The sequence below is a fragment of the Epinephelus fuscoguttatus genome, linkage group LG13 (genome assembly GCF_011397635.1).
Source record: "Epinephelus fuscoguttatus linkage group LG13, E.fuscoguttatus.final_Chr_v1".
Classification (NCBI taxonomy): domain Eukaryota; kingdom Metazoa; phylum Chordata; class Actinopteri; order Perciformes; family Serranidae; genus Epinephelus; species Epinephelus fuscoguttatus.
Window position 1 is genome coordinate 6,119,621 of NC_064764.1, and position 26,761 is coordinate 6,146,381.

At 39.2% G+C, this 26,761-nt stretch overlaps 1 protein-coding gene across 1 annotated transcript in view; it reads right to left on the reverse strand.

The window, feature by feature from the left end:
• The window catches only part of LOC125899754 (inactive dipeptidyl peptidase 10-like), a 221,979-nt gene that overhangs the window by 36,638 nt on the left and 158,580 nt on the right, over positions 1–26,761 (reverse strand). The window lies entirely within an intron of this gene.

Consider the following 26,761-nt stretch of genomic DNA (forward strand, 5'->3'; position numbering starts at 1 on the left):
GGTGTAGCAATAACACAGCATGGTTTTCCATTTGCGAGGAAGTGAGAGTGAAGTGGGAACAATAGTTTACTGTGCTCAGCTGTTCAAATGACTTAAAAGCTAACAGTGAGAATACTTTACTTAACACAGTGCAACTGACAAGAACTCAGGCTGTGATTGGATTGCATTATGGATAATCCTTGCTCCTTAAATCTAGCACTAAAACATTTGCAATTTCTACATTAGCCTTCACACACTGCTTATTTTTGTCTAATGATATGAAGAAATAAGAAGCAATATGCTAATGAATAAAAACAGATACAAAGAGTCCATAATAAATCAATTTTCTACAGAGACTTTGAATTACAGGCTTATAGTCAAGTCTCATGCATGTCTCAGCTATGTATGCCATATATTAAAATAACACAGGCTAATAAAGATTACTCAGGAGTGTCATCATTTGGCATATGAGCAGCACAGTGAGTGGAACTATAAAGCTATGTCCTTTTTATGAAAACAACATGAAATTGCTTGACATTTTCCCTTTATGTCCAAAGGTCAACACACATATCTGCATATAAATAGAAAAAGGAGAATGTCAGTGTTCCAGGGATATAAGAACCATGATATGATATTCCTTTGCCTTTGTTGCATCAAAAATGTGATGGTGCAAAAAGAGCAAAAAAGAAAATTTGATTTTGACATTATAAATAAACATTATTACTATATTATTTAAAAACAAAACACAGGAACAGGAGGGGACAGGATGTTTTTTTGTGGGTGTGAGATGAGACAGGAAGGGAAATCAACTCCTGTGTCACCATCTTGTCCCTGATAAATCTGGAAAAGACAGAATCCTGGGAACATAGGACCCCGCAACCATGGGAACACAAGTTATGTAAATAATAACATTGTTGTTGTGAGACACATTTACCTGTCTTTGGCAGAGGGTAACATTAGCTGTTTCCCTGCTGCTTTCCAGTTTTTGTGTTAAGCTCGGCTAAAAATGTCATGGTCCAAACTTTCTAACTGAACAGATAAAATTGATACTGTGAAACGGTTTACAAGTATAACAAGTTTAAAATTATGGTTACTTATGTAAAGTATGATGACTATAAGCACATATGTCTACCATAAATGTTTTTTTCTTCATAAAAGACACTGGAGGTCCTGGCAGGAAGCCAGCTGTTCTTTTCGGTGAAAGCCAGATACTGCAACCACAAGTGAGTTGGTGTTTTCTTAATCGAGTGTGTAATGACCCATTTCAGATTTTTTAACACTTCCTCTGTCCACTATGTGGTGCTGGAGAATGCACCTATTATACCTAATGTTGCTGTACATTAAGTGTAGACTACCACAACATGTAAATTTCATGTAATTCAAATAAGGACTGCCGGACAAGGCTTTCTCCCTGTTGCCAGCAGGTGGTGCAATCACCATGACACCTTATTTACATGTTGATGCCTTCTGTCCTGGAGTCTTACAAAACAAGTGAAATTTGGAGCCGATTGGACAAGGTATATGAAAGGTGTAACATTGTCTTGTTTGTGTTGCCATGGCAATGTCCTTCAATGTAAACTCACAATCTTCACAAGTAAGCATCATCAAGATCTTACAACTATGCTGATCAAATTAGAGGAGGATCTGGTCACCCCCAGGGGAGGAGTGTGTCAAAGTATAAAACTTGCCACTTACTTTTGCCAGTAGGTGGCGCTATGATTTTAACTTGATTTTGGCGTGTAGATGCCATGAGTATGCTCAAGTTTATTAACGTCGTATTTGATGGCTAAATGTGCAAAATGGTCACCACGCCACAGCAACAACTTTTATGAAAAAAAAGGTCTTGAGGCTTTTTCAAGAAAATCTGAGGTGGATCTGGCCAACCTGCTAGAAGAAATCATAAAACATGTCATTTCCTGTTGGCAGTCAGGGGCGCTACAACAATAACCTATTATTGGCATGTGGATGTGGTTAGGGCAAGAATATTATCAAACATGTTGACACCCAATCATGACACTCATATCAGATGTAAATTTTTTACCAGTTGTGGTGTGTGTGCAAAGCAAGTGACTTTGCAAGCATCTTCAAAAGGACCTTCATGACCCCCTGCGGTTGGTGCTCAGGCCCTGATAAAGCATAGCTTACAAAATTTTTGGGGGTCCAAACTGAACCTGAAGGTAGTTCATTGAATGATTCATATTTGAAGCAACTAAGCCTGAAGTTTGACCTCCAACTATATTTAAAATGATAAAAGGATAATCCACTACCATTAAGTTGCTGTGCCAAACCTTTACTAAAACCTTGCAGAACATAATAATGGAGCTACTACGAAACGCAAAGGCATTTTGTTTTTATTTGTCTTAAGTGTATAATTTCCCATTATAGTTAATCCTAGGTTATTGCTTTGCAATTACCTGTCAATAGATGCATTCAAGTACAACTTGTTTATTCTGCAGTGCCACATATTTACACAACCATTTTTGAGCTTCAACTAATTTGCTCTGCATGTGCGATGAAATGACCAGAGAATATCCACTCACAAAGCTTTTGTTTCAGGATTCACTGAGATAATGGTTCAATACCTGAGTGTCTGCATGCTAATCAGCTGGAGCATTAGCATAACAATGTTACAGTAAACTCATCTTGCAGTGATATGGTAAATACTGTAGAGCCACTCCATTCCCCTCAGCAAAAGATAAATTGTGCACAAAGTGGAGTCTGCTTGGATGATCTACTCGCCACCCAGCCTTCACTCCTAATATGGACTTCCCTCCTCACTACACCAAAAAGCATACTCCCAGAAGGAAAAATGAAATCGTATTGTAACTTGACTGCTCTTCTTTTCCGCCTTCAAAAAAGACGTCAACATCATTCAGCCGACACCCCTCATAGGTGACAGTTGTGCGATGACGCCTTGATAGGGCTGTCAGCGATGGGTGACACATGAGAGGGGTGGATGTTTGGAGATGTGGAGAGAGTAACAGATTGTTTCAGACAGCAGTGGTGTGTTTGATTGTGGTGTGTGGCGATGTTCTCAGTACACTGGGGTTAGACGGCACTTGTGAATAATTCCTAGTACTTGTTTTGCACAGCTTTGGGTTGTGTTTGCCGCATTTAAATTTAAATACCACAACCTGTCACTTAATTGATGTTTTTCTCATATCTGAATCACCTCCTTGCCTGTCTGCAATTTCTTTCCTGTTACAAAAAATACAGAGAATCTGTAATTGAAACACAAGCTTGACAGTGTTCGAAGGTTGAGAAGGTAGACATCAGTAAAACATTTAAATATTTGAATCAAAAAAGAAAAAAAGGTGCATGAACATGTTTTACAGACCGTGGAGGGGTGCAGTGACATTTAGAACAAGCTTAATAAATGCAAACAGCAGAGCAGCATTTTCTTTTTGAAAAAACAGCCCATTTTACACAGAAGATAATAAAGACACAGTGCCTCCTTACTGTGATATTAGATAATTACGAGTATTCATTAAAAGTTCCCTTCCAGGCATGTTTAAAAGTATGTAACATACTCTACTACAATTAATATTTTGTTTGACAGAGTTTTCCCATACAAGAGATAACAATACAGAAGTTGGAAGCAGATGTACTGTTTCTCCCTCATTGATAAATTCTGGATCTGGCCAACGCCCCATCCACCAGTGCTGCTTGAGGTAGGTTTTGCAATTGTTTTCTTCATGGATGTATGCAGAAAACTGGATACAGCATTGGATGCACCTATGAAGGTTACTCAATGGTGCATAAAGCCAATATAGTGTTCTCCGTCCTGGTTAAAAAGTTACCTGGATCTTCCACACTACTGCATCTATAGAACAGGTGCACTACAGAGTTCTGGGGGCCAAGCGGGATAAAATGATTCAGTCTTGCAGCTCTTCTAGCATTTTGAAATGTTATCCATCTGAATGGAACAAATTCTGAGTCATTTCGTGGGGGGTGTAATGCTCAAAAAAATGAATCCAATGATTTACAGACATCTTTTTCACAATGTAAGTCTATAGGAAAAACTGTTTTTGTAGTTTATGTTTTTTGTTAGATTGTTAGCCTGTAATTGGCAGTAGCTAACACAGTGTTAGTGGTTGTGAAACATACAATATCTGCTACAATGCTGCTTCTGGTTTCTTTGGCAGTGTTGTGTCAAAATCTGTTCCCCCGTCAATATGTGTTTCCTGTATTAGGCAGCAACTGGATATCGTACTAGTGACATACCTCATCTAGCTTGCACACCGTACTGTTGAATCTCAAATTGCAAGTGCAAACACATCGCCCCCTTCAGTAGAGGAATGTGACAACACCTGTCTAGTGACAAATTTTGCACTGATACAAGTAAGTGTAGTCAAAGTCAGACATGTTAGGAAGACAAACAGATGAAAAACAGTCAATTATGAAGTTACTGGTTAAACTAGAATTACCACCTTGCTGTTGTATGCCTCCATAAACCAGTCAAGTTGCACTTACAGTTTACATCCATGTCCATGAAAACATGGATGCTTCACATACATAATTTCAGTATCTGATCAAATGTCTCCCCTTCCTTCCCTGAGTTATGACATTGAGTAATGGCCAGAAAAGTGTTTTATGCAGAATATTAAGATATCACATTGAAGCTGACCTCTGACCTGTTGGATGCCAAATGTCATCAGTTCATCGTTTCATCCTATTAGACATTTGTGTGAAATTTTGTCATAATTAGCACAAGAATTCTTGAGTTATGCCCAAAAACATGTCTTGAGAGGTCACAGTGACCTTGACCTTTTACCTTCGACCACCAAATTCTGATCATATCATTCTTGAGCAGAGTTGGGTGAGGGTTACTTTAAAAGTAATCAAAGTTCTTTACTGCGTTACTTGTTTTTAAAGTAACTAGTTACTTTACTGCATTACTCCCTGAGTAAAGTAACTCAAGTAATTTTAAAGTACTTCCAACATTACTCCCTGAGAAAAGTAACTCAAGCACTTTTAAAGTACTTTTGAGTATTCTACATTTCCTATTGGGCAATGGACCACAGGGCGCTAAGCCTACATTTTTTGTCTCCAAAATTAAAGTTATGGACCACTTGCCCTTCACTGAGATCCAGTTCTCCCATCACAGCCGTCACTCTGACCAGTAGAAACACAGAACGATCTGCTGCCGTAGACAACTGTATGACAACAACACCCCAGCATTTTAATATTTCCTCTAGGGATGTTACCACACAGAGTAAAAGGGGGAAATGATGGTGTGAAACAGCAGAGGCACTTTGTCAACCCGCTGAGTTAACGTTACTGTCATTAGCATCAAGCTAGCAAACAATGGTACATCCTCATGGTCGGACATAAAGTAATAACATTAACAAATACTTTTACTCACCACAACTGCAGTGGCTCCCAGCTTCATTTGAAACAGACTACATTATAGACGGTCCGTTATTTATTAATCCCTCTGTGTTTTTATATTCTTACTTTATATCCGCTCCCGTTCTTTATAAAGTTAACACATCGCGCTGTCATTTAAAACTCAACACTTGACAGCTGAGAGAATCCCTCCATTTTCTAAGTAGGCTTTTATTGTGAAACATTTGTCAGAACTTCCTGTGGAGGATACAGTAGCTTGAATGTTTATGTACAGTACTTCAAATGTAGCTCCTGCCATCTGCTGACGCTTTTAGGTGACTACAACAACATTTGAGCTGGCACATGAACAGACAGTGACTCAAATAATAGTAAAAGTAATACAAATAGGACAAGAATAACCCGATGACATCACACACACCGTGAAAGACGACCAGGGATAATTGGTGAGTACCATCGTGTAGTGTGTCATGTCTCTCGGCCAAGTCACGGCACGATTTTATGACTCCACAATCGTGTAATGTGACACAATGACTTTTAGAACGGGCAGAAAAGTTGTGTGGTGTGTACCAGGCATAATGCAAGTCCTCCTGAGTCTGACCTGGCTGTCAGCAAGTCCTCCTCCACCTTTTTTGAGACTCCACAATAGACAACGGCAGCATTTCTTCTACCACGTAGCTAGCCACAAGCTTCATGACTTCTTTCAGACTGATAGGTTTAACGTTATCTCCGTTATTAGAACCAAAAGACAGTTGTTTCTGTTTCGGAGTTGAAGGACCAGCGTTCTAATAGTAACGAAGTAACTGATGGCTTGTTTGAAAATGTACTCAAGTACAGCAAACAGCAAACTAATGCGTTAGGTTAAAAAAGTAGTCAAACTAGTCTAACACGTTACTTTGTAACGCGTTATACCCAACTCTGTTCTTGAGTCCAGAAGAACGTGGATGGATGGATGGATGGATGGATGGATGGACAAATAGGCAGATGGGTGGATGGATGCATGGATGTATGGACAGATGGCCAACCCAAAAACATACTGCCCCCGGGCATGGCTATTGCGGGTACAAAGACAAAAATTTAAAGCTGAACTTCAAGACCACCCTTTGAAATACAAGAGTAAAACACTACCAGTAAAATAGAACTTAGGTTTGGGAGCAGAGCCATGCCTCAACCTATCTAGACCTGTCCTCTGCTTCATCCGTTACCCTTGACCCTGCATTTCTTCCCCTGCTTATCCATATTTGTTTTTATTGACTCTCTCTTCCTTCCTTTCATCTGCACTCTCCCCATTTCTCCATCTCCAGGTACTGTGTAAGGCCCGTATGGCTTTGATGACGGATCCACCACACTTCATACAACTCTCTCAGACTGGTCTAAATGAACAACTTCCTCCCTCCTCGTCATCCCCTACCTCACATCCATTCTTCCATGCTCGACATCCTTTACTCCTCATTTCAATAAACCTTTAAAACTGACACTTTTGTGGCGTGGTCCTTGCTAGTGAAGTCACCAATTAGTCTAGTCTGGTTTATGACAGACTGCTCCACAGATCAACAAAGGACATGGTTATAACACATAAGCCAACAAATTATGTATCTGTAAGTACCTCTGAGATGTACTTAGAGATTTTTAATCATTTGAAAGTAAGAATCTTGCAAAGAAGAATATGGCTCATTAAATCAGTTTCTGTTGTTGTCCTGGATGATTTTGCTGATGATGTTTGGGTTAATTAGTGGTTTTTGCTTATTATCATACCACAGCTTCATTAACATGCATTCCCTAATGAATAAAAATGGATACTCTGATACTCTTTATAATCCGCAGAGAAGGCTGCTGACCATTAAAAAGCAGAGTAAATTCTATGGAAACCTTTGACGTAGCAGTACAGTACAGCAGAGAGCATGATTATGATGAATTCATAAGACAACTGGAGACAGTGGCGCAGCGGCAGGCCATTACTCTCCATAGATTCAGGCTGTCACTTTGATGATGAACACATCTGCTCCGTCCATCTCAGGAGGAGATAGCACCTCACAAGTCTGCTGTCTCAATCCTATCAAGCACACAGAGCTCATTATAAAGCCTGCTTAGTTCACCAACACTGAGATTGTAAAAGTCTCATGCAGTTTCTTCAGCATAACAAAGTCGCAGCTGCTAGTCTCTTTTCTAACAGAAACCAAAGGGAAGTGTAAAGTATAGAGCTTGTGGGGTGCAGTTACACTCTGTGACCAACTATCCTAATCACAAAATGTCCCTTTTTTCTCTTTTATTTATTGTTTAAAGCACTTGTTTCTACCAGTATGCAGTCAGCATGGAACTGTGATCTTCCAGAGTAGGCAGATGGAAAAAAAGGAACTTCATCAGGGTGAATCAAGAGATTCATACCTTGAGTTGTATTTAGATTATAGAATAGAAGGAAGAAATTGGTTGTGAAAATTAACCTTTAAATTGAAAATTTCCATAGAAATGTAATTTTAGACTTTGATAATCCTCTTTGTACATACATCAATGCATTAATCTACATTCATTTGAAGAATATAAAGACGGAAGAATAAAAGAGGATTATCACAGAGGGTACTTTTGTTTATTATTATTACTATTATTATTATTACCATAAATTACGGCTCCCTGCTTTAATATATGTATATGATATGTATGTAAACTCTACAGAAGATGGTGCAGTCAGAGGGGAGCAAGAGAGCTGTGATTACACTCAAATAAACCGATGATTAATTAGGTCTACAGCATGTGTCATCACCACAAACGCACTGTGGGACTGTGCAGAATACATCAGTTAAAGCTGATTCTTAACTCTACTGATGCAAGAAGGACTTCAATTATCAAGGTGCCGCTGGCTGAGTTTAGAGGAATGTTGTTAACCTGATTATTCATGTAACTCAGGTGTAGTTTTTTTTGTAGCATGATGTAGCAACAGGGACAGCCAATCACTGCATTCAAATGTGCAGAACAAAAGCTCATGGTTGGGCCTGTATGGTGTGTGTGTGCCTGTATGGTGTCTGTGTGCCTTATCTCTTTACATGTGTTTAGCTCTGTAACATTTGCTTCTATGTTTTCTGGAATAGATAGATCTCCTAGATATTATCTTTATATACTAAATTGTTTTCCCAAACATCATTGCTGCTTGAATTATATTCAGTGGCAACTAATAGTGACCTTACGAAAACTCTGCTCTGTATTTGCCATGTAACTTTGACACACAATTAAGAATTTGAGGCTTGATGCTGGATTGAGTTGCCACCTCTTGGTTTATTTCTCTACTCTTTGTTTGTTTGTTTGTATGGTTTTTTTTTCTACACAATTTTTCCTCACGCCATTTTTTTTTAAATCCAATAACTACGTATTTTTTTCTTCTTTGTTTTGTTTTTTTCTTTTGTACTAATGATTCAACTGCCTGTCAGTGCAACCAGTGTGAGCTCTGGGAGGTACTATAGCATCCCTCTTGCAACTAAAAATGTTTTTAAGGAGTCCTTCATCCTGTGTGCCATCAATATTCTTCACTCAACAAAGTGACTGATGAGTTTTAAACCACTGACGGACACTGTCATGAACTGATTTAATGTGTAAAGTGTTTCTAAAGGACTTAGGTGATATATGTGTTATACGAGTTGCTTGTCTGCTTTCTATGTTGTTGTCTCATGTGTCTGGTGGTCCAAAGACAAATTTCCACCCTGGTGGACAAAAGGAAAATATAAAAGAAGAAGAGGACATGATGTCATTGACAGCCTATGAATTTCTCATTGGAGCCAGACTCTGGTGTCAGTTCTATTGAAGCCAATAGGGTGGGTACAACAAATCACACTATAACTCACCATATCTTTGTTGTTTCAACTTTGACTGAAAAATCCTTTCGCCAAATTAAAAAAAACCCCACACATTCCATGGTGCTTACTGACATTTTTTAATTAAAAGTTTTAACCAAATGTCTTTGTTGTTGATCTCAAACAGATCATGGCTCTGTCCGTCAGGTCAAGACCCTGTTGGATTGAACGAAGCTGACTTGGTGTTAGCAACATTTAGATAAAAGTGTGCATCACGTAATGTGTGTTTTTTAACCTGGTGGAAGTGTTTTTCAGTGAAAGTTGAAACAACAAAGATATCATGGTTTATAGTATGAGTTGCCATGCCTACCCCGTTGACTCCAGTAGAACAGACACCAAAGACTAATTTGGAACGATGTTTGAGCACTGCTTGGGTGGAGAAGAACGGTATTGTTTTGTTGCATGTCATTGCATCTCGCCGGTAGGAGATGTTATTTGCTTGTTCATCCAGGTGTTTTATTTTCATCACTGCCCATTGTAACCTTTCCCATGAAATAAAAAAGCCAGATGTTAGTAGGGTTTTTTTGTGCAACAGGTAAATGTATAATGGATTGCATCTCCTTATGGCTTCTTCCTAACAAAGGCCTCTCAGTGGTTTGCTGGTGCATGAAGAGCTTTCATCTGAAGCATCAGCCAGTAAACAGCTGGTCACTGCTGGATAAAGTATAAATAGAAAAGCAAAAGGGAAACTAAAGTGCACTGACATCATGTCCTTTCCTTCTTTTATAGTTTCCTTGGTTGACAATAAAGATCTATTCTGTGGTGTTCTGCTCTCTTTGCTCTCTGCTGACCGTAGTATTGATAAGCTCTGACAGTATGTTCTTTTATCGGTACTTTTACACATTTTGGTTTAATTCATTATCATCCTATAGCCTCCCATCTGTGCTCTGTGCCGGGGCTGAACTCCTCCACATCCACACACATACACGTACACATCGAGTGGCCGCGGTGGAAACAAAGTGAAGATAACTCAAAAATTACTCGAGTTGACGGCAGCTACACTCGTTACTGTAAGTGCAATTAAACCTTAGCGAGTAAGAAGCCAATACTTTATCAATACATGTGTTCAGCAAGCATGAACATGTAAACATGTAGACAGTGATATTCATCATGCTCCTTCCACAGTCTCTCATCCACCATCACTAACGTTATGTCTTACACAAGGACAGCACGCTAGTTCAGCTGATAGTGAATTGTTACTAATAAGCTCAAGTGACAGCTGTCTGTATGTAGACTAACTTGTTTTGATACCTATCTTAAAATTGGGCAGATACTTTGAAACTTAGCTGCTGGCTGAGACAAACAGCCCCTCCTCTCTCTACCAGCACTACTGTTACCTGCACAGAGTGAATCATGGTGTTCATGTGTTTCTTTTAATGACAGCAGTCAATATAACAACTGAACAATTATGGGGGGTGCCGTTATAATGGTATATATTTTATATAAACCTATAAAGGGCAGAAGTTTCAAACCAAGTACGAGACCTCATGTTGAGTTGAAGGAGAAAGAGAGACAAACTCAAACACAGCTAGTAGACCCTCATGACTCAACATGTAATCCTGGCAACTCTGTTATTACAGAGGAATCTGAGCAAAAATGTATTCTTTTAGTTTAGTTTTACCCTCAGCAAAGGCTGTAAAAACAGACCCTATATGCAGTAATTTGTAAAAAAAAATATTATTTTTAATACTAACTGAATAATATCAGATGAAAAATATGAAATAGTTGTAACAACGCTTGAAATAAATACAAGAAAAGTGGTTTCAGGGAAACATTTAATTTAGAAACACAAAGAAATCAATATTTAAATTCAATATTTTAGAGACTGTAGATGACCTGATGTGGCTTTCCCAAAATCACCATCCCAAAGGACCTGGCATCCCAATATGAAAGACACTCAAAGGGCAAAGTGGTTGCCTTACACATCTCTCATTTCAGCCAAGGGGCAGCTGGAGGCCAACACAGTGACCAGCCAGATCAGGAAACTCCTGGCGTATCCAACACAGGATGGGATGGATGCCTGAATGGAAAGAATAGGACACTATTAGTGTTGCAGATAAAACGCTGCTGTGTGGTTTTAACGGGGAATGTTAGTAGCAGAATTTATAATAACTTCAGTATTATTACAAGCTACATTAGTCTGATCATAGATAAACCTGCTTAAATAAAAAAAGGAGTCATGCTTTACACCACGACATAAAACAGCTGAGTGCTGCTGTTGATGTTTCCACGTTATGTAGTATTGACTATATTGTTAGAAACCTTTTGTACTCTGCAGTATACGTTTTCAGCTTAATTCAGTCAGAGGACAGACATAATGTCAAATAAGTTATAGTTATCATGTTACAGCTGAAATGTAAGACAGCTACAATCTAAAAACTTACCACTGTGAAACGTCCTGCTCCAGTCTTTGTTGCGAAGCTGCTTGGGAGTCTATTAGCTTGTGTTTCTTCACTCAAATTGATGAGGGCAAACAGCCGCCATTGTTTGTTTAGCCTCAGTTGCTGTTTGCCACAGCCACCGGAGGTGAAATCAGATAAGGTAAGGGGCGTGACATTTCACACTCTAAGTGTCACACCAATCAGAGCAGACAGGGCTGCTGGGGGGCCCAAACACAGCGTTTCAGATCGAGGTGCTGCAGCAATGGGCAGTATCAGACAACTAATGAGTTTTTTGAACATTAAAGCACATAAATCTATTCCACTAGACCCCGGTATTACATATCAATATCAATATGACCCTGAAAGTAAGCATAATAGGTGCCCTTTAATAAGATTGGGAATATGTCTAGCAAGGCTGTGGGTCAACAACACAGTGTGACACTGCTTTAATTTATGCACCATCATCCTCTTTAAAATTAAATTATTATTATCATAATACATAAATTAAATCAAATTAGATTAAATTAAATTATCTCATTCATCACTGTTGTCTACCTCACACATGTATAAAAAGTTGCAATTTTGATTTAATATAATTTTTTACAGGGAAGAACAGCATAGAGAGACTTTTAGCTGTTTCTCTATAATCACAACAACTCACTTCATGATCCTTTCAAGAGCGCCTCTCCTTTACAGATGGCAGCTAACAAATGCCCTCTCTATGCTGCAATGTTAATGGGTTTTCCAGGATTGTGTGCACAGCCTGTTTCTATCTTTAGATCCACACCTTAGAGGCCACTGTCTCTTATCTCTCCTGCATGGTTGGATCACATATCTCAACTGCGATGAGATTAACACAAAGGACACAAAGAGTTACCGATAGGCTTGATGTAGGATTTGAGAATGGTGATTATTTTGTACAATATGTTGGAACACAGCTGCAGTGCAGCAGGAGACAATCTAAATATGAAAGAAAAAAAAAACCAAATCACTGAAAGGAAGATAGAAATCCACAGCAAAGATTTACACGTATTTGTAAGTAGCCATGAGCCTTGAAAGTCACAGCCTGCAGCATTTCTTTGATTCCAAGGTTTTCTTCTGTATTTGGCCTTGTTTGAGAATCTGTCTAAGTATTCAATAGCTTTATAAATATATGAATGAAGTCAATCAAGTGAGGTATACAGTATACAGTAGATAGGTCTCAGCTATGCAATTCCTGTAAAACTCACCTCAGTTTACCTAAAATGCCTATTCAAGGAATGCCTACAGTAAATTGATATCTGTTCTTGTTCCATTTCTAGTACATGTCCATGCATGGTCTTATTTGAAAGGTAACACTACAGTTTTTTATTTCTGTTTTTTCCCCCACCAGTCAGAATCATCGCTAGTGCTTCTATCATTAAGTTATATATATATATACATATATATATATATAAAACTTAGTGTTGAAACTTATAAGTTTCAACATACTGAAATAAAAGTCCCCTTCTTTTCTTCATTTTTCCCCTAAACATTTTCTTGTAAAAGATGCTGTAGATGCCTACAGCTGGGATTTATTAGCTGGAAAACAGAAGGGTTGAGGGAAAGCTTTACCCAGTCAAAATTCAAAGCAGATAACAATATCACAGAAAATAAACACTTTTCAAAAAAAAGAGGGCAAAACAATGTACTGAATGTGTGAATAAGAGTGAAAGACGAACCAGAAATGTCTATTTAGGAGTTTATTGTATAAAAACACTTGTAGTAAACCCAAACTGATAAGAAAGATGTTTTCCTTAAGATGACAGAGGAATCATTTGTTTATCCTTTACAAACATTTATAGCAGTCTATGGTGCTAGGAAGGAATTTAAACCTTTTCTGGAGGTATGAAGAGTCATAAACTACAAGACCCATAAGCCATCAGGGTAATAGGGCTGAGACCTGAGGAAGTAAGGCAGGCCTTTCAACACCGGCCCTCACAGGCCATTGAGCCCGAGGCTGGCTCAAAACAGAGCCAGTCTCAAACAGGGTCTTTTCCCATAAACCCCCATTATAAAATGCCAACCCAGTAAAAAAAGCAACACTTTTGATCTGTATAGCTAATTTTGCCAATAATGACAACATTGGCCAGCCTGTCCCTGCTACCATTTGGGTCCTAACTCATATATTACAGCAACGTTTGGATGGTCTGCACCAAAATTTCACGCAGGTGTTTGTGGTCCCCAGATGGTAGATTATACGCCCTTTGATAATTCCCTGACTTTTTCTTTAGTGCCACCAGCAGTTAATATTTGTAAGTGAAATGTCTCAACAACATGTATTGTCATGACATTTGGTTCAGGCATTCATGTTCCTTTTAGGATGAACTGTAATAACTCTGATAATTGTTACTGCATCTTGCTAACTCGGCTGAACTGCATGTCACTAACTCAGCTTCTTCTCCAGAGCCTTTGTGCTCCACTGTCTCACAGGTTAACTTCTATCACAGCAGTGCCTGGATAGTGTGACGTGTGTGGTTGTGCTGCTGCTGTAGTCCTGCCAGATGCCTCCTGCTACTGCTGTTATCATTAGTCATACTTCTACTGTTATTATACACATATGATTATTGTCACATATGTATACTATCAGACATGTATATATACTTTCAACATATTGTACCACAATAACCAGAATTATAATTATTATAATATTACTTTCATTAATGTTGTTGTAAGCTACTGTCATTACCGTCTGTCCTGCGTCTCTCTCTCTCTCTCTGTTTCTCTCTCTGTCTCTGTCTCTCTTCTGTCTCATTGTGTCATACAGATTACTGTTAATTTATTATGATGATCTGTTCTGTACGACGTCTGTCCAACCTGGAAGAGGGATCCCTCCTCAGTTGCTCTTCCTGAGGTTTCTACTGTTTTTTTTCCCCGTTAAAGGGTTTTTTTTGGGGAGTTTTTCCTTATCCGCTGTGAGGGATGTTGTATGTTGTAAAGCTCTGTGAGGCAAATTGTGATTTGTGATATTGGGCTTTATAAATAAAATTGATTGAGTGATTGATTGATAATTCACTGACTTTTGAGTTGTACCTCCATTAAGTCAAATCAATAATTTTCCAAATACTTTGGTGCATGACCAAATATCTGCAAAACTGATGACATTTCCCTCAGTCTCAGCTGTGCATTTACTGCCAACTGGAAAATGTGTTATGGCCACACACTATTAGTCTTGTCTTTCTTTTCTTTTCCAGAGTAGCTGAACCTATTTTCAACAGCTAACTTCACTAAGTGAACATTTATTGCAAAATAGCTGCCTAGTGCTAAATGTAGTGCTTTTCTTAATTTCAAGCTTAGAAGCTGAAGCTTTATGGTGTGATTGTAAGGGCCATCTTCTCAACATATTCAGCCATTAGAGGTAGTTGAAACAACCTTCAATTTAAGATATAAACCATGGGAAAGAAGCACAGCACTTTGCTGAGGAAACTATATAAGGAGCCTTCTATGTGTTTAAAGTTAAACAGTTAATTTTCTCTCAATCAAATGATTTAATTCAAAACACACACAAGGTATGATGCATAAGATACTGAAAAATATGGGCACTTTAGATGTTTGTACAGAGTAACATGACATCGGCTGCTTTAAAGTTACTACTTCATTATATTTAGTAGCTACATTCATAACATTATCACTGTGCATTTTAAAAATTTTAAATTTTTGAATTTTCCAATTCAAATTGGAACTGGCTCCCATAAAAAATGCCCTTTCACATTGCTGCATACTATTCATTGCAGTAATTCGAATTAGACCAGCATAAGAAACATACAAAGAAGAACTGTACCAGAATCTTCTCACAACAATGGAAAAAGCTGAAAAAGTAAAAATGTACAGTGCTGGATCAGCAGTTGTGCAGCAGCCTATACAGAGCTGATCCTTCTGATAATCACATCTGAGCACATTCCCTTAACACACACAAACAATCCTCCACCCTGTCATCAACACTCTGTAAACACCATGTTAAATGGTGAAGCTAACCTGGAGTCACTGGGCCACAACACAAAGCTCTGTGTTTGTTCTGTTGTATTGCCATTTCAGAGTAAGGCATGCTGGGACTGTTGGGGCTCAAAGTGCTGATCCTCACACAGGCCAAAATGAAGGTGAGATTTATTTATTTATTTATTTATTTGCTTATTTTTGGCAACGAAGGAATCTCAATAGAGGATATGTATTAATGTCATTTTTTTTACCCAAATATTTCTCCTCAGCATCCCTGATGGTCATTTAAAACTTCTTATGGCTGCGAATGGATAAAACAGCAACTTTCACACGAGAGAGCGGTGTTCACATTCTGTAAGATTCTAAAGCCAAACCCTGTTCTTTGTTCCTACACCTAAGCACATGTTTTTGTTGCCTAAACCTAACAATGTTTTGTTGTCTAAACCTAACCATGTGCTTTTGTTGCCTAAACCCAACCATGTGTGTTTGTTGTTGAAGGAAAAAAACATCAATGGGTTGTACCAACGTAGTGCATTAATTTCCTGTGAAAATGGAAGTGTATCTTGAAAGAAGACAAGGCATGCAACAGGCAGAACTTGACATGGTGTCCCAGAACCTCAACAATCAATGCACCCAGGGTACCTTGCATATCATATGTGGACGTGGAAAGTCCATGACCAAAACATCAATATGTAATGAGGTCGGAGTGAGAATGTGTTGTATATGCTTCACTTGTATATGTTTACGGTAACTGTGTTGTATGTCTTTAACTATTGTACATATTCTTCATACTGTATTTTTGTTATTGTTCTAGGTCGCCTATTAACATCAGGAAAAGGGACTACGGATGAAAATTAGTTTTTCAGCTAGCTCAGGTGTTTTTACATTTGTTTAAATGTCGATTAATGTACATCGCCCCTTCTTAAATTTTTTTTTTTTTTTTTGCAGATGTGTAGCTGCCATTTTCATCTAGTTGATTTGCACTTGGCAGTACTCTGGGTCAGTCTTCACTGTGATGAATTACAGAATAAACTCGATGAGCCTCAGTTGTCCCTAATAACGTTTCTTAAAAAGTTGAGTTTTTATAGTAGGTCTTAAATTTTGAGGTAAAGATGGTTTGGTCTTCTGTTGTGACTCAGTGCAGCGCCTTCTTTTGGCTTTTCTGGTAGTATTTCGATCAGTTCTCCACAGGCCATTTCTCTTTGCTGTTGTCGCTGTGGTAATATATACGTCCTCTATAGATGCTTCTGAAGCTCAGAGACTTGCCATATAAACATCAGTTTGCTTGGGCCATCCATGTTTTCCCAAGCAGATGCACTAGGACACATTTAGATCAGAGGACGTGGATAACGACTCGGAATTATCGTCCCCCAACTTGCAATGGATTGCAGCAGTTGCCTACATATGTGATAATGTCTGTTATGTCCCAGACTTGGCCTGCGAACAATAGGGGGCAGCAGGGGCTGATGATGATCCAGCCAATCTACACATTCTGAAAGTACATCTGGGATGGCTAAATTAAGTGTCTGTTGTCTAGTGGGCACTTGGCCTTGCCTGCTGGAAGGCGAGAATGGTAGCCACCCCATCCAAGACACTTGGGTGCAGTGATGCAGTTATTTTCTTTCTGGTGCCAGCTTGTCTCATAAGCCAGCTGAACCTCACCCATGAGACTTGGCTGGTTTAAGAGTCTAGTGCTTGCAGCCTGGGGGTGCAGCTGTGTGTCACAGCAGGGAGGGTAAAAGTTTCTGTGAGGATAAACTGAAAGAAACAACCAAAGCTGGAGGTAGCTGTACAGTTACTACAGTTAGCAAATTAGCAGAGCAGATACTGAGGTGTTAATTGTTTTGACTGTTCACTTTTTTTTACCTTTTCTACCTGTGCAAATGTAGCCATGTTTTGATTGTTTTGTTTTGTTTGATTGTAAATTTAGCTTGATGTTTGTGTTGTGATCACATTTAGAAAGTGTACATAAATTAATGAGATTAGTGAAAGACCACAAATATACCAGATGTTCTTTAGATTGTCATGTAATATTGTGTAAAATCCCTGGTAATTGGTGTGAAGTGACACGGAGTGTCAGTACATTAGTCAACACTTGTTCATGTAACAACTGGTTTCATTTGTAATAGTATCATTATTGTAATTTTTACATCTGCCTCAGGGCAACCCTTGAAAACATAAGTTTGGGGGAAAAAGATCTTTGGCATAATTAGGCTTTGGTGCCAGTCTGGTTCATCAGTTTGATCTGTGTGTCAAGCATTTCATGCAATTAGGTTTAACAGGTTATGCACTAGCACAATGCTCACTTGAGTCAATCTGGTTTTAGCCTGTGAAGTTGGGTTGATTTCCAGTTTTGCTGGCCAGGTTCGTCGTACAAGCTAAAACTGGTTTAATTCAATGTGAACCTGCTGAATCAGCATTTGTCATTATAACATGTTCTGGCAAATTAAAAAGTAGCCTACAACAGCAACCTGTGCTGACAGCATTACGGTGCAAAATCTAACTTTCATTGTATCACTAATAAGCAATGTGACAATGGAATTTGGGTAATATTATGTTTGTAAATTGACTAATAGGGCCACTAGTGTCTGACAGGCCATGCAAGTTTACTGCTGAGCCAAGCAGGGCAACATTATAGAGATCAAATTTCAGCTTAATAACAACAATTTCAACACAAGTATACAATTTGATTCAGTATAACTCACAAAACACTTGTTTTTTGAGTTTACATATTTTCCCCCCAAATACAACATGTTGGTGTTTTTAGCGCAAGCCGATGGCTTTTACACTGTATAAAAAGGTTTTCCTCTACTCATATGAAGCCAGGAAAAAACAGCAACATTTAACAAAGGTAACGTTATAAAATTCGGATCAGTTGTCTTATACTGGACAAGTTTTTCCCACAAATCCAACATGCTAACATTATTAGCATAAGCCTATGACATTTTACATTGCATATATTAGCCTAGAGGCCTAGAGTTTTTCACACAGGGCTTAAATCACCATTGTGTGGAAGCTTTATTGTCTCCACAATTTAATGATTCTAATCTGTGTAATAAAAGTAAATAAAAGATTTGTTTCCATTGAGGGAAATTGTTTGCAGCTTACAAAAATAAACAGGAGGTCTGTGTGGATGCAACACAGTTCATTTCTGCAGAGGTCACGTCAGGTTATGACTTAGGTTACAGCACAGGGCATGTGTCTATGCAGAACCTTAAATCCATAAGTATAAATCCCTCTTTAAAAGACACCTGGTAAAAAAATTCACCCTACCTGTAACTGTCTTAATTTGGACGTGACAAGTGATTCTGCCCTCAATATTAAGCACAATGTGGATTACAAAGTTATTGTTTTTAGTGGGTTTTGATATTTAATCAGACCCATGAAAAAGGGGACTCAATGTAAGAAAAATTAATTCAGAAATAAATGAAAATTTAAATTAATTAAATAATAACATATATAGATTTATGCTATTCACTTCTTGCATTTATACACATTAAAGGGCCAGTGTGTAAAATGGGTTGAAAACAGTGACATCAGTGGTCAAATTCTAGATTGCAGGGCTCACTCACTCACCCCTCCCATCGGGTAAATGACAGTGGCCTTGTAGGGACAAAAAGCCTTGCGCAGACAAGAGTTTTTCAGGAGCAGGTCTATCTAGCGACGAGGTGAATGCTTATTTAGAACTCTAAACCATGTTATGATATGGTAATGAATCCCTCACGAGCAGGAGACCAGAGGAGCGTTCGGGAAAAAGGCCCGTTTATTTGAGCACTCCAAAAACTCTGGTAACACTCCAGGGGGTAAAAGACTCCGTCCCAAACTCTGACTCTTCTAGTGTAACACACACACTTCATACACACATACTCACTTACAGTACCTAGCGGGCACCCCCTCCCCTCTCTGCTCCATCTGCTCACTGACTGACAGTGTAACCTGTAAACAGAGCTCAGCTGTTTCTTTAGCCTAGCAGTATCTCCGGACTATAGTAGCTGCAATGGACAACTTTGAACGCGATTTTGAAGAGTTTCTTGTAGCGGACACAGAGACCCAGAGCCATACCTGTTTGAGCCGGAGCATACAGATGAGGAACTCCATGTGTTTGATGCTGAGTGGGTGAGAGGAGAGGCTGAATTCTCCGCTCCCATTTTGCTGCACAGAAGGGGATTTGGTGCTACCATCGTTGGGGAGATATATCATCAGGAGGAAAGAGAGTGCAGAGAGTGCATCACGAGGAGTGAAGTTGCTCTTCTTTTCCTCGCAGATGACGGTTCATTCTCTCCTGTTGCGTGGTAAATGTGGTCCATTCGCAAACTTTATAACTAAAAAACTTTTCACTACTCTCCATCGACGAACTACTAACACTCTCTGCTGTTTCCTCCTCCTCCTTCCTTCCTTCCACTGTCTTCTTCGTTGGTTTATTTATACACACGAAACACGTTCTCCATGGCGGCGCAAGGTGGAGACCTCTCTAAAGCAAGGCCCTTGCTATGTATGTATGTATGTATGTATGTATGTATGTATATATATATATATATATATATATAAAGCATAATTATAAGGCTACGAAAACCAAACAAATTTTATTCTATAGCAATCATACACTTATATAAACATATTAATGGGTAGAATATTCAGATTCAGATTCAGATTTGATAATAAACCAGGCCAAATATTACACACTGGCCCTTTAACACCACTGAATAATAAGGTAATAAGGACAAATTGTTTTTTGTACTTTCATAATGGTTGTAGACACAAACTTTAGCATTTTTGCTGTTGCACCCTCGCACAACCTAGTGTTAAAAATTTCATGTATTTCGGTGTCATCAGGCTAATATGGAGTCATAACTGTGAATTTATTATGTCTAAGTAAGTGATAATCTAAAAGGTAACCAGACAAATGCTAAACTCCTGTCTCTTTTCTTTCTGCTCTCACGCTGACTCCGACAGGTGGAAATCAAAGACTCAATTGGCGCATGTGCAAGGTGGGGTTTTATTGCCTGGTGCATGTGAGCCATGTAAAGTTGGTGCATCTTAAAGATAATTAATTTTCCATTTTGATTACCCCAGGTGGGGATAATTCCCACAGTTTGGTAACTTTGTGCCTTCTTGTGCGTGATGAAAATATGAAAGGGGGAGAAAAAAATGACAAAACTATCATAATGTTGGCTGTTATGTTGGATTGGATTGAACAAGTGGTACTGTGTTCATTCCTTGTGCTGTGCGCCACTGTGAAACATCCAGGGCTCTAGTTTCGCAGACCGGGCGCGGTGGGGGCGCAGCGCACCTACGCTTCGCCAACTGGGTGTGGCCAGGCGGATTTTGCAAGTTTGGCACACCATGTGCCTGGCGCAGCTACTCCTCTTTCCCACCTCCGTCCCTCCTACCTGCGCAAGTTGGAAAGAGGGAGGAGATAAGGCGTGGAGTGGGTTTTACACACATCACACCAATCAAATGAGCCCCTCTCCTCACCCTTAAATGCGCTGTGTGAAGGCGTAATGAGAGTTTACTCAATTCGCCATGGTCCGGGAGGTCCAAGCTCGCAGTGTCCGAATATACGGAACTGCGAGCAGACCTCCACGGGCTGATGATGGAAAGGTAGCCTGGGAGGAGGTCACCACAATTGTAAATCAATGTTGAGTTTCTCTCGTACACGTGCGTGCTCTCTCTTTCTCTCTCGCAGTCTCACTCTATTTTTTTCTTTTGACTTTTCTAAGATGACAGATGCTGAATATATACTCCCTATCTGATGCTGTGGCTGTTTGTGGTTGGCTGAGAGGGATGTGAACTCATTAGTTTGCAGCTGTGTTAATCAAATCAGGTTGGGTTTCCATTACGCGTGCCAAACATGCCAAACGGTGCCAATCCCCTTTGATCTGACATCAGATGTGACGGGACAGTCAATATAGAGATACATTTATGTGCTGATTGCAGATAGTTGCATTGAATAGTGGTTTTTGGGTATTTATTGCATCATTAATGTGCCTGATATTCTGGAAACCTGCCTGTGAGATTTTGGTGACGTGTGCACACTGTCCACCGGTCAGCCAAACTTCGGCTTACACCGGCTGTGCTCTGCCTGCGCTGACAGTAGACCTGGTTCCAGCTGGCAAGCTTTTAGCGCACCTTTAGCGAAGCCTTTTGGCACGAAACTGTCACTGCGCCAAGCTGGATCTGTCGACACCTCCCCCTGCTGCGCCGCCACACCCATCTCAGCGCACCTTGGTCTGCCAAACTACCAAAGTGAGCGCGCCTCGGGTTGCGCTGCTCGAAACTAGCTCTGCACGGGGTTCACCACCCTGCACCACCCCGCGCTGCACTGGGAAACTAGAGCCCCCAGTGTTCTCCAAGGAGAAAGAGATTCTCAGGGATCTCAGCTGAATGGGCTGAAAATATTTTTTTACTTGTGAAGTGTTTTACATTAATGGTCAAAAATGTTTTCCCTTTCTGGTGATTTTACTCATAGTTTTGGAAATCAAGCATCAATCAAGCTTGTTGATTACATTAAAGCAAGCCCAAGAAAAAATCACTCTGACAGTCCATAAAATGCAACATGTTGTGCCTGATAGTTCATTTTTTAACACTTGTTTAAAACGCTGCATGGTGCCTTATTAGCTGCAACAGTTACCAAATTAGCAATTAGAAATTCTGACATAAAATTTGTTTTGTTACCTTCACAAAATAGGTCAAGAGGTTTTTGTGTTGTGTTGACTCAATGGCCACATTGAGGAAAAACACTAACTACAATTATATGCACAGAAAGCCATGGGAGGTATCAGGCTAGAAGCATTGGAGAAAATGTTTCCATGTGCTTTGATAACCTTTGAAAAAAGGCCTGCGTATTTTCATTGTACTAAGGTTTGATTATACCCATTTATATGAGAGAGCAAACACTCACAAGTATTAAATTTATGTCCATCACTTCTAAAAAAAAAAAACCCTGGTCACCAAAGCAAGACAGCATCAAACCTGGTCAGGAGGAGGTTGTGAAGGAGGGTTGATGCATATGGCAGACCGCCGAAACAGCTTTGACCTGTGTCGCTGTTACGGCATCACTGGGGTTTTGGAAATCTGTTAAGTGATATTGACACTGGAGATTCAACAAGTACTTTTATAGGGTTGAAGCATTAGAAATAAGGTCTTACCAGGTCCAAAACAGAACTGTGGAGAACTCACGTATACCTGATGTACTGAAATAGATAGAGAAACCCAATCTTAAGGGGAAGGGAGCATAGGATGACCTCAGAATAATTAGACCCAATCCAAAAATTGGTTGACCCAAACAAACCCCAATAAGAGTAAAAGTCTGATTCATTTTTCCATAAACAGTGTTACATGACTCACAGCTGGAGCACTTCTATGATTTAGATGGACATGAAATTTTCCTGATTAAATCAACAAAACAGACTTTAACTTTGTTTGAGTGAATAAATAGTTGAAGGTAAAAGCATGTATTCATAAAAACATCTGAGGATGACTTAATCTCCGTAAACAGATATCTGCATATGTATAAAAAATCTATCAGCAATGGGACAAGATTTTGGTATTGGAAGCATTTTGGTTTCTGTGGAGAGGCAGGACACATTGGCCAACATGTAATCTTGGAACCCATTGGCTTTCACCTGATGAGGTTTTAGCTTTATATTATTATTAATATTGTTGTTTATTATTATTTTTTAAATGTATATTCAAATGGAGATATCCATTTATAGAGATGACTCTAAATGACCGGTGCACAGAAGAGAAAATCTTGGCCCAGATATCTGCAGGCTACATTTTGACTTTTGCCCCTAGAAGCAAATTGTCTTCAGATGGGTTCAGAGATTGTGGAGAACTTAACTACAACTCTCGAGGTGCATGATTACGCTGTTGAGAAAACTTAACAGTCTGCAACCTAAATCAATTTACTTTTGGATTCTGGATCAATTTTGGATGAATTTGACAGCTATGGCATTGTCTTTTGTTCTCAGCTGTAGCGGCAAAGAGTTTCTGTTACAGCTCTCATTCACACCTCTGACTGGTTTCTTCTCCAATGCAAGGTTGACTAAGGGTCATGAGTACTGTTGTAATTAAAGCCATCCACTGTTCTAAACAGACAAAATATAATTTCTCAGAAAGGAAGCTGACACAATCAAAAATGATGGCCTTGATTAAAAACCTGTAGGATCATCATCATCATCATTTTCTTGAAGGTCATGTTTTTTTCTTTTTTTGCCTTTTTTGGATAGTGTAACAGTGAAGAGGTAGACAGAAAATGGGGAGGGAGGTATGACGTGCAACAAAAGTGGCCATCTAAGTTGTGGTTCTGTGGCATGCGCTGTAACTGCAGAGTCCTGTCATTCTATGTTAAATGATTATGACCAAGCGGCAATTTCCAGGGCTTAATAATGAGGCCAACATTGAAGTGCCAAAAACTGTAGCTCCTCAAATGGCCATTTGAGGCTGCCTTCAGAAGTCAGTCAATCCCCACTGACCCTCATGTTAAAGTGCCCAACTTTATGGCATGTTCACAGCGTGGTACAAAGACAGTTAATTTCCTCCATCATGACAACCACAGCATTTTATTAACACTTTAACTTATGCATAATTAAGTGGCCACCCCTCGCTCCTCCACAGCACCAGCGTCTTGCCAAAATATGGCCATCTCCCACTCCAAAAAACTAACATGGTGACAACCAAAATGCTGAACTCGAGGCTTCAGAACGGGAGTCTAACAACCACTAGGTGATGTCATGGTCGCTACGTCCATTACTTTTATAGTCTATGATTTTGACCTCCAGCAGTAAAATATTCTGTAGCCAACTAGGCAATAGATAAAGAGGTTAAGAGATTAGCATTTTCTAACCATTTTAATAACTGAATCAAATTCCAAAAACATGTCATTTAGCATGGATGTTTTACAAAGGCTACAGATTTCCTGAAACATTTTTCCCACAGTAAACCGAACTGATACTCGAAACACTTAGTAAGTAAAACACGACCCTAACTGACCGGATTAGACTGAGGATAAATTTGACTTGTCTGCCTCTGGTCATGGATCGAGTCTCTGTCCCTCAAACAAAGTGGACCTTTAAGAAGTCCAAATTTGACAGATGGCACACTGAAGCTGTCTTCCTTAATGTGAGCATGTCCTTGAATCTGACTCTTTTCTATTAATTTACACTGAAAACAGGGACACATGCAGTTAATAGAATAGAATAGAAAGAACTTTATTTATCCCTGAGGGGAAATTCAGCTGTCCAGCAGCTCATAAAAGACAAAAAACAGAATAAAATACTTTAAAATAAGTGCACAAATAGAAATTAAATTAAGATAAAATAAAATTGTCCATTACACTGTCCAGCCAGTTGTGGTTAATGTAATATGTTTAAGTGTGTGTGTGTGTGTGACTGGATTCAAGAGGTAATTGCAGCAGGCTTTACTTTGCCCCCTATACTGATGTCACAATGATACTTTAACTGTCTCGAGTCTCTGTCATCATCATGAGCACATTAGAATAAACACAACATAACCAAGAAATCATTGTTTTATTCGAGGAGAAGCCTTCATGTATTTCTCCCTAATGAAGTATTCTTCATCTCATCAATGACATTGATTTAATGTGGTTGGTGCAGGAAGCCAATAACAAGGAAATACTTTCTAACTACAGGTACAGAAGTGAATGTAAAGTGAACAAATGGAGACAACTATGGAAACTGAGAGAAAAACCTTATGAGTCAAGAGTAATGTCAAGAGTAGACAAATGTGGTCTTAATGAAAGAAGGAGCTTGTTTGTCCCCTTCTTAGTTTGCTTATGTCTTCTTTCTGACTGGACATACATACAGTGTGTAACACAGTAAATGTTGTTCCTCTATATATGGACAAAACCCCATGCTTCAGTGGACTTTCATAAAGGCATTTCCAGTAAGACGTGTCAACAGAAATTTACAAACATAACATAGAGATCAACTTGCATGACCACAGCATCATCATAATCAACATAGGCCTACTACAAGAGTCTGTATATTAAGATTATCTATCTTTTATGTTTTAGTCTCAGATACAAATAAATGCTTTTTGGAGACACCAGGCATGGGTTTTGTGTGACAAGCATATCTAAGATGAAGTGAAGTTAGTACAGTTAGTAGAGTTTTCAGATACAATGAATGCTTTAATGATAGAGAAAAGAAAATGATTATGAGGCCAACAAAGTATCAAGGTCAATGTATCATGGCCCTTCAGTTGATGTTTAAGTCTTTAAAAGCTGCCATACTAGGGAAGAGAAATTACGCTGTTCTAGTTCGTGCTCACACTGTATACAGCAGATGCATTATTATTGCCAACATACTGAGTAAATTTTCCATTGTGCCATATAGACATTTTTTAGAAGAAGCATTGATACCAATGTTACATTCACTGTATTCATACCCACACATACCAGTGGTGGTGGGTGGTAGGAATACAGTACTGCGTCTATATATTATTTTCTTATCTTCTTTATATCCACTGCAAAGACAAAACAATGAACTGAACTGAACTAACAAATATTTAATGTGTATCTTCTTCCTCCGTCCCACATGCCAAACTATTAAACTGATTAGTAAGCCACACTGTTGCACTGGGTTGTATGTTCTTTATTTTACCATGTACACACAAACTCTGTATTAATCCATGGCTGAAAACAGTCCATACCAAAAGCAGTATAAGTGACATTTATGAAATCTAAAGTGCCCAGCTGTTGTGGTAAATTACTTAGCTTTTTAAAAAAATTAAAGTATATGTTTTTTACGTGTTTTTAAATCCACCCTGACTCTGACCTGTATTGTCTGGCCAGCTGTCCTATCAGCAGGACAGTTCCTGAGTAGCTGGGAGATAAGTGGCCAGCCAAAATGTCCACACCAGGCTGAGTTCAATTTGAAAAATTTACAAAACTAGGTTTCAGGTAGGCTCCGTGAGGAGTATAAACGAAGGTGGAAGTATGCCTACAGTATAGTGAACAACAAAGTATTAATCATTTGACTTAAAGACCTCTAGTTTCGCAGACCGGGCAAGGCGGAGGCGCAGCGCACCTGCGCTTTGCCAACCGGGTGGATTTTTAAAGTTTGGCACACTGTCAGCGCTGGTGCAGTTACTTCTCTTTCCCACTTCCGTCCCTCCCACCTGCGCAAGTCGGAAAGAGGGAGGAGAGAAGGCGTGGTGTGGGTTTTACACAGCTGATTCACATCGCACCAATCAAATGAGCCCCTCTCCTCGCCCTTGAATGCGCTGCGCGAAGGCATA